The 14,755-nt window shown below is 41.2% G+C and overlaps 1 protein-coding gene across 8 annotated transcripts in view; it reads left to right on the forward strand.

Annotated features, from left to right (window-relative positions):
- bcl9 (BCL9 transcription coactivator) overlaps positions 1 to 14,755 on the forward strand; it is a 263,026-nt gene that overhangs the window by 65,409 nt on the left and 182,862 nt on the right. For 4 of the 8 annotated variants that reach the window (XM_072577888.1, XM_072577890.1, XM_072577889.1 and 1 more), the window contains exons 4-5: positions 13,112 to 13,218; positions 13,343 to 13,479. The exons of 3 other annotated variants lie outside the window; for them this stretch is intronic. The gene's annotated coding sequence lies outside the window, so the exon portion shown is untranslated. The remainder of the gene's footprint in view (positions 1 to 13,111; positions 13,219 to 13,342; positions 13,480 to 14,755) is intronic. One more of the 8 variants, XM_072577893.1, reaches the window with a different exon arrangement.

Consider the following 14,755-nt stretch of genomic DNA (forward strand, 5'->3'; position numbering starts at 1 on the left):
GGGCCAATGGGCTAAGGAGTAGCAGATGAAGTTTAATTTAGATAAATGTGAGGTGCTGCATTTTGGAAAAGCCAATCAGAGCAGGATGTATACACTTAATGGTAAGGTCCTGGGGCGATGTTGCTGAACAAAGAGACCTTAGAGTGCAGGTTCATTGCTCCTTGAAAGTGAAGTTGCAGGTATAGAATAGTGAAGTAGGTGTTTGGTATGCTTTCCTTTATTGGTCAGAGCATTGAGTATAGGAGTTGGGAGGTCATGTTGCTGCTGTACAGGACATTGGTTAGGCCAGTTTTGGAATTTTATGTGTAATGCTGGTCTCCCTCCTATCAGAAGGATTTTGTGAAACTTGAAAGGGTTCAGAAAAGATTTACAAGAATGTTGCCAGGATTGGAGGATTTGAGCTGGAGGGAGAGGCTGAATAGACTGGGGCTGTTTTTTCCTGGAGCCTCGGAGACTGAGGGGTGACCTTCTAGAGGTTTATAAAAACATGAGGGACATAGATAGGGTAAATAGACAAGATCTTTTTTTTCCTGAGGTGGGAAAAATCCAGAACTGGATGGCATAGGTTTAGGGTGAGAGGGGAACAACTTAAAAGGGACTTGAGCAGCAATCTTTCCATGCAGAGAGTGGTGCGTGTATTGAATGAGCTGCCAGAGGAAGTGGTGGAGGCTGGTACAATTACAGCATTTAAAAGGTATCTGGATGGGTATATGAGTAGGAAGGGTTTGGAGGGAAATGGGCCAATTGCTGGCAAATGGGACTAGATTAGGTTAGGATATCTGGTTGGCATGGACAAGTTAGACTGAAGGGTCTGTTTCTGTGCGGTACACCTCTATGACTTTATAATATGTGGCTGAGGGAATGGTGTAGGAGGGATGACTAGAGATTTCTGAATAATTGGGACCATTTCAGGGGAAGGTGGGACCTGTTCAATGGGGACGGTCTTTATCCAAACAGTAACAGGACCAATATTCTTGGGGGTGGTTTTGCTAGCACCTTTGGGTGGACTTGAAACTAGTTTAGGAGGGTGATGAAAACTGAAGGGGAGGCTCTGAGTTAACTCGCGTGGGTGAAGGTTTAAGGAAAGAGAGAATCAAGATAATCAATAAAAAGCAAGAAACAGCTGAGCAGTGTGGCATTAAGATGAATGGAAACCAGGTAGTGAAAGAAAAAATGAGAATGTTTAAAAATAAAGGTTATTCTGGTGATGATGTAAAGATTCAAAAAGATGGTATATAAACTAGCATGAAGGCACTTTACCTGAATGCTTGTAGCATTTGAAATAAGATAAATAAATCATCCTGAACGGTGATGATTTAGTGGCCATTGTAGGCCTGGTTTGCAGGATGAGCATGGCTGGGAATTAAATATCCAGGGTGTCAGACTATTCTGAAAGACAGAAAGAAAGGAGAGGGAAATGGTGTAGGTCTGATATTTAAGGATGACAATAGGGTGGTAGGGAGTGATGATATAGATTCAATGGAGAAAAAGGTAAGTGGGCGACACGGTGGCACAATGGTTAGCACTGCTGCCTCACAGCGCCAGAGACCTGGGTTCAGTTCCCGCCTCAGGCGACTGACTGTGTGGAGTTTGCACGTTCTCCCCGTGTCTGCGTGGGTTTCCTTCGGGTGCTCTGGTTTACTCCCACAGTCAAAAGATGTGCAGGCCAGGTGAATTTGCAATGCTAAATTGCCTGTAGTGTTAGGTAAGGGGTAAATGTATGGGTGGGTTGCGCTTCGGTGGGGCGGTGTGGACTTGTTGGGCCGAAGGGCCTGTTTCCACACTGTAAGTAATCTAATCTAATCTAATGAACCAATGTGGGTGGAAATTAGAAATAGAAAATGGAAGAAGTCACCAAATGATAACATCACAGCGAGGCAGGCAATAAACAAAGAACTACCTGATGCAAGTCAAAATGATATGGCAATTATCATGGGGGACTTTAATCTACATATTGGTTGGTCAAACCAAGTTGGTCAAGGCAGCCTTGAGGAGGAATTCATAAAGTATCTGTGATAGTTTCCTTGAATAATATATATTGGAACTTACAAAGGAACAAACTATCCTAGGCCTGGTCCTGTGTAATAAGACAAGAATAATTAATGATTTCATACTTAGCGATCCTCTCAGAAGGAACGATTACAGCGTGGGTTGAATTTAAAATACAGATGGAGTGTGAGAAGGTAAAATTAAATAATGTGTCTTGTGCTTAAACAAAGGAGATTACAATGGGATGAGAGAGGGGTTGGCTGAGGTAAACTAGGAACAAAGACTATATGGTGAGACAATTGAAAAACTGGAGGACTTTTCACAGTGCTCAGCAAAAGTGTAAACCAATGAACAAGAAGAAATGAAGGAAAAGAGGCAATTAATTATGAATAATGAAGGAAATAAAGGAGGGCGACAAGTTAAAAGCTAATGCATATGAAGTGGCAAAGATTAGTGAAAGACTAGAGGATTAGGAAATCTTACAGATCAACAGAAAGCCATGTTAAAAGCTACAAAGAAATGTAAGAGAGAAATGTAAGAAGTAGATTGTGAGAGTAAACTAGCTCAGAATATAAAAACAGAAAGCCAAAGTTAGTACAAATATATAAAGCAACAAAGAGTAGCTAAGGTAAACATTGGTCCTTAAGAGGATGAGAAGGGGCAATTTAAAAATGGGAAATGAGGAAGTGGCTGAGGCATTGAACAGATATTTTGTATTGGTCTTACTGTGGAAGACATAAATAATATGCCAATAATTGATGATAAGGAGGCTTTGGCAGGTGAGGACCTAGAAGCAATCATCAAGAAAGAGGTAGTCTTGGACAAGCTAATGGGGCTAAAAGTAGACAGCTTTCCTGGCCCTGATGAAATGCATCCCAGAATACTAAAAGAGATGGCGGGGGAAATAGCAGATGCGTTCATGGTAATTTATCAAAATTTGCTGGACTCTGGACTGGTTCTGGTGGATTGGAAAACAGTAAATGTGTTTAAAAAGCCACTGTATAAAAAAGGAGGTAGACAACAGGCAGGTAAAAATAGCTTAACTCCGATGGTGGGGAAAACACTTGAATCTATCATTCAGGAAGGAATAACAAGACATTTAAATGGAAATTGTCCCTTTGGGCAGATGCAGAATGGGTTCATGAAAGACTGTCGTGTTTAACTAATTTACAGGAATTCTTTGAGGACATTACAAGCACGGTGGACAATGGGAACTTATGGATATTGTTGTGGTTCTGTTCGCCGAGCTGGGAATTTGTGTTGCAGATGTTTCATCCCCTGTCTGGGTGACATCGTCAGTGCTTGGGAGCCTCCTGTGAAGTGCTTCTGTGATCTTTCCTTCGGCATTTGTAGTGGTTTGAATCTGCTGCTTCCGGTTGTCAGTTCCAGCTGTCTGCTGCAGTGGTCGGTATATTGGGTCCAGGTCGACGTGCTTATTGATTGAGTTCCATGCCTCTAGGAATTCCCTGGCTGTTCTCTGTTTAGCTTGTCCTATAATACTAGTGTTGTCCCAGTCGAATTCATGTTGCTTGTCATCTGTGTGTGTGGCTACTAAGGATAGCTGGTCATGTCGTTTCGTGGCTAGTTGGTGTTCATGGATGCGGATCATTAGCTGTCTTCCTGTTTGTCCTATGTAGTGTTTTGTGCAGTCCTTGCATGGGATTTTGTACACTACATTGGTTTTGCTCATGCTGGGTATTGGGTCCTTCGTTCTGGTGAGTTGTTGTCTGAGAGTGGCTGTTGGTTTGTGTGCTGTTATGAGTCCTAGTGGTCGCAGTAGTCTGGCTGTCAGTTCGGAAATGCTCTTGATATATGTTAGTGTGGCTAGTCCTTTGGGTTGCGGCATGTCCTCGATCGGTTGTCTTTCCCTTAGGCATCTGTTGATGAAATTGCGGGGGTATCCGTTTTTGGCGAATACATTATATAGGTGTTCTTCTTCCTCTTTTTGCAGTTCTGGTATACTGCAGTGTGTTGTGGCCCTTTTGAATAGTGTCTTGATGTAACTTCTTTTGTGTGTGTTGGAACTGGCAACCAGAAGCGGCAGATTCAAACCACTACAAATGCTGAAGGAAAGATCACAGAAACACTTCACAGGAGGCTCCCAAGCACTGAGGATGTCACCTAGACAGGGGACGAAACATCTGCAACACAAATTCCCAGCTCGGCGAACAGAACCACAACAATATCCATCAGTTCCCCATTGTCCACCGTGCTTGTAATGTCCTCAAAGAATTTCTGTAAATTAGTTAAACATGCTTTCATAGTTTAGGACTTGGTCTGTGTGTGTGGCTTTCCTGTATACCTTTGTGGTGAATTCTCCGTTCGGTGTTCTCTGTACCATCACGTCTAGGAACGGGAGTTGGTTGTCCTTTTCTTCCTCTCTAGTGAATCGGATTCCTGTGAGTGTGGTGTTGATGATCCGGTGTGTGTTCTCAATTTCTGTGTTTTTAATGACTACAAAGGTGTCATCCACATATCTGACCCAGAGTTTGGGTTGAATTTGCGGTAAGACTGTTTGTTCTAATCTTTGCATTACCGTTTCTGCTATGAGTCCAGAGATGGGTGAGCCCATGGGTGTGCCGTTGATTTGTTCATATATTTGGTTGTTGAATGTGAAGTGTGTTGTGAGGCACAGGTCCAGTAGTTTGAGTATGCTGTCTTTGTTGATAGGTTCAATGACCTGTTGTCTGTTCTGTATGTTGAGCAGGTTGGCTATTGTTTCTCTGGCTAGGGTTTTGTCGATAGAGGTGAACAGTGCCGTTACATCGAATGAGACTGTGGTTTCTTCCTTGTCTATGTGTATATTTCTGATGATGTCCAAGAATTCCTGTGTTGATTGTATAGAGTGTCTGGATCCGCTGATCAGGTGTTTCAGTTTCTGCTGTAGTTCTTTAGCCAGTTTGTGTGATGGTGTCCCTGGTAGTGATACTGTGGGTCTGAGTGGGATGTCTGGTTTGTGCACTTTAGGTAGTCCATAGAATCTGGGGGTGTTGTTGCTTTCAGGTTTCATTCTCTGGAGGTCATTCTCTGGTTATCCGTCCGTTTTTTTTTTGGAGGATCCTCAGTGTGTTGTTTATCCTATTGGTGAGCTGTGGGGTGGGGTCAAACTCCCTCTTTTCATAGGTGTTGGTATCTGCAAGTAGTTGTTGCGCTTTTTGGATGTACTCTGCTTTGCCCAGGATGACCGTCATTCTGCCTTTGTCTGCTGGTAGTATGATTATGTTCTTATCGTTTCTTAGTGATTTTAGTACTTCCCTCTCCTTGGTGTTGAGGTTATGTGTTTGTCTTTTCTTTGTTATCAGAGGTACGATACTTTGTCTCACAGTTTGTTGTGTCTCTTCTGTCAGTCCATTGTTCCTGAGTGTGCATTCTAGTGCTGCTAGGAAGTCTGCTGTCTTGGCGTCCCTGTGGTTGTAGTTGAGTCCCTTGGCTAGTATTGTTCTTTCCGTGTCTGTGAGCTGTCTGTGGGAGAGGTTTCTAACCCAGATGTGTGTTGTGGTGTCCTCTCTGTTGTGTGTTAGTTTGGCCATTTTTTCTTTAAGTGCCATTTTTTTGCGGTGTGTGGTCCTGTTCTGTCCTATGGTAACGGCCTGTTCTATGGTCCGGGTCCATTCCTGATTGGTGGTTTTTGAAATTAACGATTTTTGGCACGCAATTTCTTATCTGTATTTGTGAAGTCTGTTGTGAGCGTTTGTAATCATTACCTGGATCATCCTGAATCCATTCTGTCTGGCTGTGTCCCTGGCTTGTGGGTTGTTGACTGATGGTCTGTATCTGACACATGGTGGAAGGATTCGATTCTTTCGGCATTCGTGCAGGAACCGGAGTTGTTCATATGTGGCGTTTAGGCGGTTGGCACAGGATTCCTATTTCCTGGCTTGTCTTAGCGTCTCTCGCCCGTAGGTGTTCAAAGTCTGTGAGAAGCTTTGTAGCTCGGGTGCTCGTTGTTGTGGTTCTATTTGCCGAGCTGGGAGTTTGTTTTGCAGACGTTTCGTCCCCTGTCTAGGTGACATCCTCAGTGCTTGGGAGCCTCCTGTGAAGTGCTTCTGTGATCACAGAAGTGCTTCACAGGAGGCTCCCAAGCACTGAGGATGTCACCCAGACAGGGGACGAAACGTCTGCAAAACAAACTCCCAGCTCGGCGAATAGAACCACAACAACGAGCACCCGAGCTACAAAGCTTCTCACAGACTTTGAACTGATGGATGTGGTGTATTGGATTACTATTTTTGGAGCAAAGGAGAGATTTGATAGTAACATACTTTATAAAGACAGGCTTTGGTAAGGTAGATAAAGAAAGGTTATTCCCATTTTTTAGTAGTACGTGGGCTAGGAGTTTGGTGAAACGTGAGGATGAACCTATTGTGCAGATTTCTGTCTCTATGAGAGTGATAGAGACTGAGATAATGAATGATTTCAAAAGAAAATTGGATAGGCAATTGACTGAAATAAACAAGTAGGGCTATAAGAATATAACAGGTGAATGGAACAGCTTTCTTTGTCCAGAACCAAAAAGGACTTAATGGACAAAATGACATCCTTTTTTGCTGGATGGAGAGCTGCCCTGTGGTTGTGAAAAAGGCACCAGGAACTAAAATCCAGATGTCTCACTCTGAGCACATTTTTGCAGGGATGGAACAGAGGCAAGCACTAAATCGCAGATCCGTCGTTCATACAGTCATAGAGATTTACACTTGGCATTGCAAGTGCACATCTAAATAATGGTAAATATTATGAGGGTTTCTGCTTCTATCACCAATATAGACAATTCCCATCATCTTTTGGTTGAAAATGTTTTTCCTCACATCTCCTCCAATCCTTTTGCCTTAAATCTATATCACATGGTCATTGTTCCCTCCGTTGAAGTGAAACATTTCTTCCTGTCTACCCTAATTATGCCCCTCAACTTTGTACATCTCAATCATGCTCCCTATCAGTCTCTTCTAAAGGGGACAACTCTAGTTTATCCAATCCCTCTTTATAACTAAACTCACCAATACAGGCAACACCCTAACAAATCTCCTCTGATCCCCCTCTAGTGCTATCACATCCCTCCTATAATATGTTTTCCAGAATACAATTCTTCAAGTTGTGGCCTAATCAACATTTTATACGGTTCCAGCATGACCTCCCTGTACATAAACTCTATGTCTTGACTAATAAAGGCAAGTATTCCATATTCTTTATTAAGCACTTTATCCACCTGTCCTGACAACTTAAGGAATCAATGTACTCGAACATTAAGGTCCTTCTGATCCTCACTGATTGGCAAGTTCCCACAGTTCATTGTGTAATCCCTTGTCTTGTTTATCCTTCCCAAGTGCATCACCTCACATTTATCCAGATTGAATTCAATTTGTCATGATGAGCTCATCTGACCAGCCTGTCTATGATCACTATTTACTACACCACTAATTTTTGTATTTTCTACAAACTTACTAAGCAACCCTCCAATATTCAAGTCTAAACCACAACAAGCGTACCAACACTGATCCCTATGGGATCCACTGGACATAGACTTCCAGTTGGAAAAACAGTACTCAATCATCATCCTCTGCTTCCTGTCATTCGGTCAACAAAATGGATCCATTTTGCCAGATTTCCTTGGATCCCATGTGCTGTTAACTTTGCTATCAGTCTCCCATTTGGGACATTATCAAAAGACTTGCTGAAGTCTAAGTAGATTGCATCAAAATATCTGCCATCATCTACACATCTGGTTACCTCTTTGAGAAATTCAATCAAGTTGATCAAAAATGATTTACCATTAATAGTTATGGGTGTAACTTGCCACATTGACAACAACAGCTGCTTCCAGTCTGGTCTAACTTTCTTTAGCCAGGAGTGGGCAACTTAATTTGGACAGCTCAGACCTTGTAGGAGCAGGTCTAATCTTTGTGAAGTCTTTTGGAGAAGTCTTAGTGAGTCACAAACAGATTAATATCTCCCCCTCTTTCTGAGTTAGGATGTTAAACACAAACCCTTCCTAAACAGCATTGGGAAACAGTTTGAAATCCACCATCAATGACTTCAAAATTTATCAAATCAATGTTTTTCTGCTTGCATATGAGGTCTATGGTACAATATAGTTTGTATTGCTCTTTTCTCTGCATTGATAACAGAGACACTGCCCTTATTTGTTCAGGTTTTCCATCTAGATCTGTGGCTATCTCATCATTTTGTCATTGTGACTGGGAACAGTTGCAATTTTGCCTTGTATAATCTTTCATCTGTACAGTAGCAGGGACTGGATAATTCAAAGCCATACTCACTCACTGACCTATACAAAGTTGCAGACTGATGTCCTGATTATTATCATGTAGCTTTCAGAATATTTCACACACTCAATTTCAGCTTCACAGTTCTGACACCATCGGTGGAATCTTAGGTTTGAACATCATGGTCTATGGGAAATTTGTAACAGAATCGGGCAACAAACCAGTGAAGGCCCTGTCGACATTGGGAATAACTCAATCCATCTTTAATGCTTTCCACAAGTGCATGACAAAATTTTTGATAGGCAGTGGAGAGATGGCAGTTGACATGGATTATGCTTTTTAAATGCTTTGTTGACAGGTTACCTCACTTCATTGATATTCAGATTCCCATCTTATCAAATTTGCCAACAAGCTAAAGTTTGGGAAACGTTAACAATGAAACCAGAGTGAGAAATGGACCAATTCAGTTAACTACTAGCTCAAACTCTCATGGAGTCACAATCAGAGGGTCTTATGACATAGAAACAGATCCTTTAATCCATTATCTTTAGGTCATTAGTTAAAATTCACACAACACCAAGTTATAGTCCAACAGGTTTAATGAGAAGCAATAACTTTTGGAGTGCTGCTCCTTCATCAGGTGGTTGTGGTGTACTCCAATCACCTGCACTTGGTTTATAATCTACTTTGCCCTGATATTTTAAGTGCTGATCTAGATGCTTCAATATTATGAGAGAATCTGTCTCCATCACCGTCTCAAGCAGCATATTCCATATTTCAATCTGTGGCCTCATAAATGTTTTACAAACTGTAGCAAGACTTCCTTGTTCCAATATTTTATATCCTAGCTAATGAAGGAAAGCATCTAGTATGCCTTTTTCACCATTCTGTCTACCTGTGCTGAAACCTTCAGGGATCAATGGACTCATGGACCAAGGTCCATTTGTTCCTTTGGGACGTATCATTCATCGTGCAAATCCTTCCCTTATTAGACCTCACAAAATATATCACCTCATACTTAGAACTGGGCATCAACATCTCAGGGCATGGTCCAAGAGCTCCAGCGATATGCACCCTATGTCCATGGACATTAGTAATCATCATGTCTCAGACTTTAAATACCTCAATGGCACATCTCTGAGCCACTTACAGAATGCATCTGCACTTCAATTTTGCACTGGCAATTATCACTGTAATTCTGTAGCAAAGACATTGCACACTCAGGGACAAGCACCCAGTTCATGGACTGAAACAGGCTGCAACTCTGGGTTCTTCACTTGCTATCATAACACTCACTCACTGAATGCACTTGGATGCTCACACCATTGCTGCAATGATCTGCCTGTTTGAGTTTTGCCATTCAGCCAGAGATAACAGGCTTCCAGTATTGCTGTACGACCATGCCATTTAGTGCAGTCATAAAACCAGGAAGTTTGTCATAGTTGTCAGTGGACCTCAGTCACATCAAGGGAGAATAGCCTTTGCTCATAGTGTCCTGGCACAGTAAGTCAAAGGCAGTGTCTGAAACATGGAGGTTGCAGTGGGCAAAGGTAAGTGAAAGGTAGAAAGTAGGAGCATTTGATGAAGGAGTTATTGTTTAAGGATAAGGGGTAAATCTTTTAGAACTCAGATGAGGAAAGATTTCTTCACCCAGAGAATGAGGAGTCTGTGGAATTCACTGCCACAGAAAGTGGTTGAGGTCACAATCTTATATGTTTTCAAGGAGATGGTAAATGTAATTCTTGTGGCTAAAGGGTTTGGGGAGGTAGGGAGCAGAATTAGGATATTTAGCTCAATGTTCAGCCGCAATCATATTGAATGGCAGAGTACGCTCGAGAAGTCGAATGCTCCTACTTTCTACCTTTCACTTACCTTTGCCCACTACAACCTCCAACAATAGTAATCCTACATACCCTCTAAACCGCCTAACTCAATCACTCAGGACACCTCCCCACCTGTAACAATTCCATCTCCTGTAATAGGATTGTATTTACTGGAGTTTTGAAAAATAGGGGGAGATCTCAAAGAAACCAACAAACTTATAACAGGATTGGGGCAGATTAGATGAAGGAATACAATCCTAACTGACTCAATCTCTCCTCATATGTCAGTCATGCCACCCCAGGAATGAATTTCGTAAATCTTCATTTGCTCTAGAATTGGAACGTCCTTCCTCAGACAAGGAGAACAAACTGCATACAATATTAAAGATGAGGCCTCACCAACTGCTTGTATAATTTCAGCAAGAATCCTTGTTCCTGTACTCAAATCCTCTTGCTATGAAGGTCAACAGACCATTTGCTTTCCTTATGCCTGTTGCACTTGCACATTTACTTTCAGCGGCTGGTGCATGAGAAAACCCATGTCTCCTTCTACATTCCATCTCTCAACTTACAGACATTCAAGTAATAACCTACCTTTGTATTTTTACCAGCAATAACATCACATGTATCCACAATATAGTGCAGCTGCCAAGCATATTGTGAATAGTTGTTACTACATGTCATTCAGAAAAAAAGACCTTTTATTCATATTCTTTGTTTCCTGTCTGCTAGCTAGTTTTCTATCCAAATTAATACATTATCCACAATTCTATCTATTTTAATTTTGCACATTAATATCTGCATGGAACTTTGTCAAAAGCTTTTTGAAAGTGCAAATAAACCACTTCTACTGGGTCCCCTGATCAACTCTGCTGGTTACATCCTTGAAGGATTCCCGTAGATTTGTCAAACATGATTTCCATTTTGTGTATCCAAGTTGACAGTGTTTGATTTTATCACTGTTTTTAAAGTCCTCTGTGGTAAAATCCTCAATAATAGACTCTAGCATGTTCCCCACTCTCGATGTCAGACTCACTGGTCTATAATTCTCTCTATCTCTCTTTTTCAAAAATGGGGCTGCAGTAGCTACCCTCTAATCTGAAGGAACTGTTCCAAAATTCATAGAACCTTCGAAAATGACGACCAATGCCTCTACTACTTCAAGGGTTACTTCCTTTAAATACTCTGGGATGTAGATTATTAGGCCCTGGGAATTTATCAGCCTTCAATGCCACCAATGTCTCCATCACCATTTCTCTACTAATGGAGATTTAGTTCAGTTCCTCCCTCTTACTACTCCCTGGCTGCTTGTCATTTGTAGTACAGTCGGTTCTGATATAATGTGATAGTTATGTTCCCATGCAGCCCCACGTTATCAGAAAATCGCTTAATAGCAGCACCATGTAAACTAATGAGGTCGGAATCATGTTATAGCCAATGCAGGTAAGGAAAGTTCAAATTCTGCAAATGATGCTCTAAATTCTTCAATCGCATTTTGGCCAATTCACATGAAGAAATGCACATTATCGCAGAACCGACTGTACGCTATTCATGCCCTCATTTGTGAAGACAGAAGTAGAGTATGAATTGAGATCATCAGCCATTTTGTTCTCCATTATAAATTCCCTTGTTTCTGATTTTAAGGGATCTGTTAGTTTTTATCAATCTTTTTTGCTTTATGTACCTGGATAAACTTTTACAGTCCGTTCTTGTGCTCCTTCCAAGCTTACTCTCACACTCTATTTTCCTCTTCTTAATCAATCCCTTCGACTTCCTTTGCTGACTTCTAATGTGTTCCCGATCCTCAGATCCAATTTTCTTGCCAATTTGCATGCTCTAACTTCCCTCATAAGCCATGGTTTGGCCAATGATCTCCATGTAATTCTGCACCAGACAATTTTTATAATTTGCTCTTTGAATGTTTGCTATTGCCTGTCTGCTCTCATTCTTGCAGTAACATTTCACAATCCATCATAGCCAATTCACATCTCATACCATTATAGTCCCCTTTATTAAGATTAAGAATCCAAGTCTCAGAATTAAGTAGATCACTTTCATTTTGAAGTCGAACGCTATCAAACTATGGTTGCTCATCCCCAAGAGATTTTTCAGAACTATGCTACCAACTATTCCATTCGCATTGCATAATAGCAAGTCTAAGGTGACCTGTCTTTTGTTGGCTCCTCAGTGTATTGAATCCAGAAAACCACTCCGTATACACTGTAGGAATTCTGCCCCTAAGATATTATGGGAAAGATGTTGCAGGCAATAATGAGGGTGGTAGAGTAAAAGTCTCAGTGTGAGAAGAGTACTGTAGCAGAGATTGAATAAGTGTGAGGTAACAAAAAAAAGATGGTGACATTTATGGGGCTGGAGTAGAGAAGGCTATTGATCATCTTTCCACAGTGCTGAGCATTCCTGCAGATGACTGAGACCCTTTAACCCAGGTGGCAACTTTGGTTGACATGATCTAGTGTCGTAGCCTCAACTGCTGGTCCTGAAAACTGATGAAGTCCTTTGCCTCCACCATCCCATCTACCAGGACTTTCAAGTTCCTGCCCACAGAGCATGACATCGATTTGTACCTGACTGCCATATCTGGGAAAAATCAGAGGAACTGCATCAGTTCTCGGCTGACATTGCTTATCCAGATGCACAATGAGTTTTAAATGTGTCAGGGTGCAAGGTTGTATAAGTTGTTGTGAATTCTGGGATATGTGCTGATGTGGTGACTCGTTCTGAGAATTGCATATAAGATGGGGTGGAAATCAGACATGAGGGACACCAAAGGGCAGGGTAGGTAATTATTTAAGACAATTTACTAAGATATGGTGAGAGAACTCACAAGGCCTTGTGGCAACAAACTCTCCAAAAATCCCAATGCAATTCAGATTTAACCAAAATAATGAAGATACAGCCATGTGTGCCTGTGTGCTGGTATTAGTGCCTTCTGGCTTCACACCTCTGAACAGAAAACAAGCACCTCAGAGGTGACGTGACATTAGCAAATCATGATGTACAAGCTAAAAACAATTTGTTTCAAAGGTGTTCTTCATAAATGTTCTGTTGTTGTCATTGCAGTGGAACTGCTTAACTGACTGTTGGATAGTCAGGACATTACCAGGAATAAGTGGAGAATACTGGAGAAATTCAATAGGTCTGGCAGCATCTGTGGAGTGAGAAACAGAGTAAGTATCTTTGAGTCTGCTATAACTCTTCTTTAGAACTTCTTCAGCACTCTGTTCTGTCTGTTTCTTTCTTCACATATGCTGCTCAACTTGCTGAATTTCTCCAGCATTCTCTGTGTTTCAGATTTCGAGCATCCACAGTATCTTGCCTTTAATCAAGGTATTACCAGGACTTTTGGTTTGTTCAGTGCATTCGACTGATTCTGAAATTCCTGTGGTATACAGGTCAGCAGTGCATGCTGAATACGTTGTGGTTAACTTGTAAGTATGATTGGAATAATACAAGAAAATTCTAATTGCCCAAAATATTTTCTCCTAAAATGCTTCGAGGGTTTTTGGAAGATTTTCCTTGGACTTCAGAAAACTGGAAGACCATTCAAGGGGTAGCAGTGCACTACTCAGCAGAGCTGGAAGAAGTGGGGCTTGGAGAGTTGCTGCAGCAGTGCAGCCTTATCTTTGAGCTTTGGCATTGTTTCCTATGCCAAATGATGTACACTTATTTAAAGTGATTCGTGAAAAACAATAAATGTGATGTGAGATAAATGACTGTTCGCATTAACAGGTAGTTATGGTATGAAATACACTGCCTGAAATTGTGGAGGCAGGTTCAATTGTGGCATTAATGAGGGCTTTGGATGATTATTTGAAGAAACAAATTACAGGATTATGGGGAAAAGGTAGCAGATTGGCATTTGTGGAATGTTCATTCAGAAAGCCAATGCAGACATGATGGGCTGAACAGCCTCCTTCTGTATCTTAACATTTCTGTCTTTGTGATTTTGAGATTGCTGAATTTGTGATGTCTCCCTATTAAATCTGTTCTTAGTTGAGTTCATTACTTACAATCATGCCGATAGAGGAGAGAACTTTATGCTGTAATTCAAATAACAATATTACCTGCAAGCAGTAGAAGTTCAAACATACCTGGTTTTCCAATCTTTACTTCAAAAACACTCATAATTAATTATCCTTTTCCTCACTAACAATTACTCAAAATCACATGCTTCAAATCTGTGAATTGTGATCCATATCTGAATTCAAGTATAGCTTTCTCTTTAAGAAACTCCCTTATTTGTCGTTATTACAGCATAAATTAAAGAATATTTTGTGTATTATAATGTGTTATTTGCATAATTCCTCATAGAGCATAAATATCCGCAACAACAGATGGGGCTGAATGGCCTGTTTCTGTGCTGTAAATTCCATAAAATGGGAATTGGAAGAAGTGTTGTGCTGAACTTGTTGCCAGGCAAAGTACTACCTTCCACAGTTATAGATAGATTGGTAGGACGAATACCTTAATGTTATGACAAGCTGATGTCTTCAAATGTGTGTGACATGATCCTTTTTGAAGTTTTTTTTTGCCAGAACAATATTCATCTTCTGCCATAATACATAAAGTCATAGAGATGTACAGCTCGGAAACAGATCCTTCGGTCCAACTCGTCCAACCCAATCTAGTCCCATTTGCCAGCACCCTGGCCCATATCCCTCTAAACCCTTCCTATTCATGTACCCATCCAGATGCCTTTTAAAT

Source organism: Chiloscyllium punctatum, chromosome 9 (genome assembly GCF_047496795.1).
Source record: "Chiloscyllium punctatum isolate Juve2018m chromosome 9, sChiPun1.3, whole genome shotgun sequence".
NCBI lineage: Eukaryota > Metazoa > Chordata > Chondrichthyes > Orectolobiformes > Hemiscylliidae > Chiloscyllium > Chiloscyllium punctatum.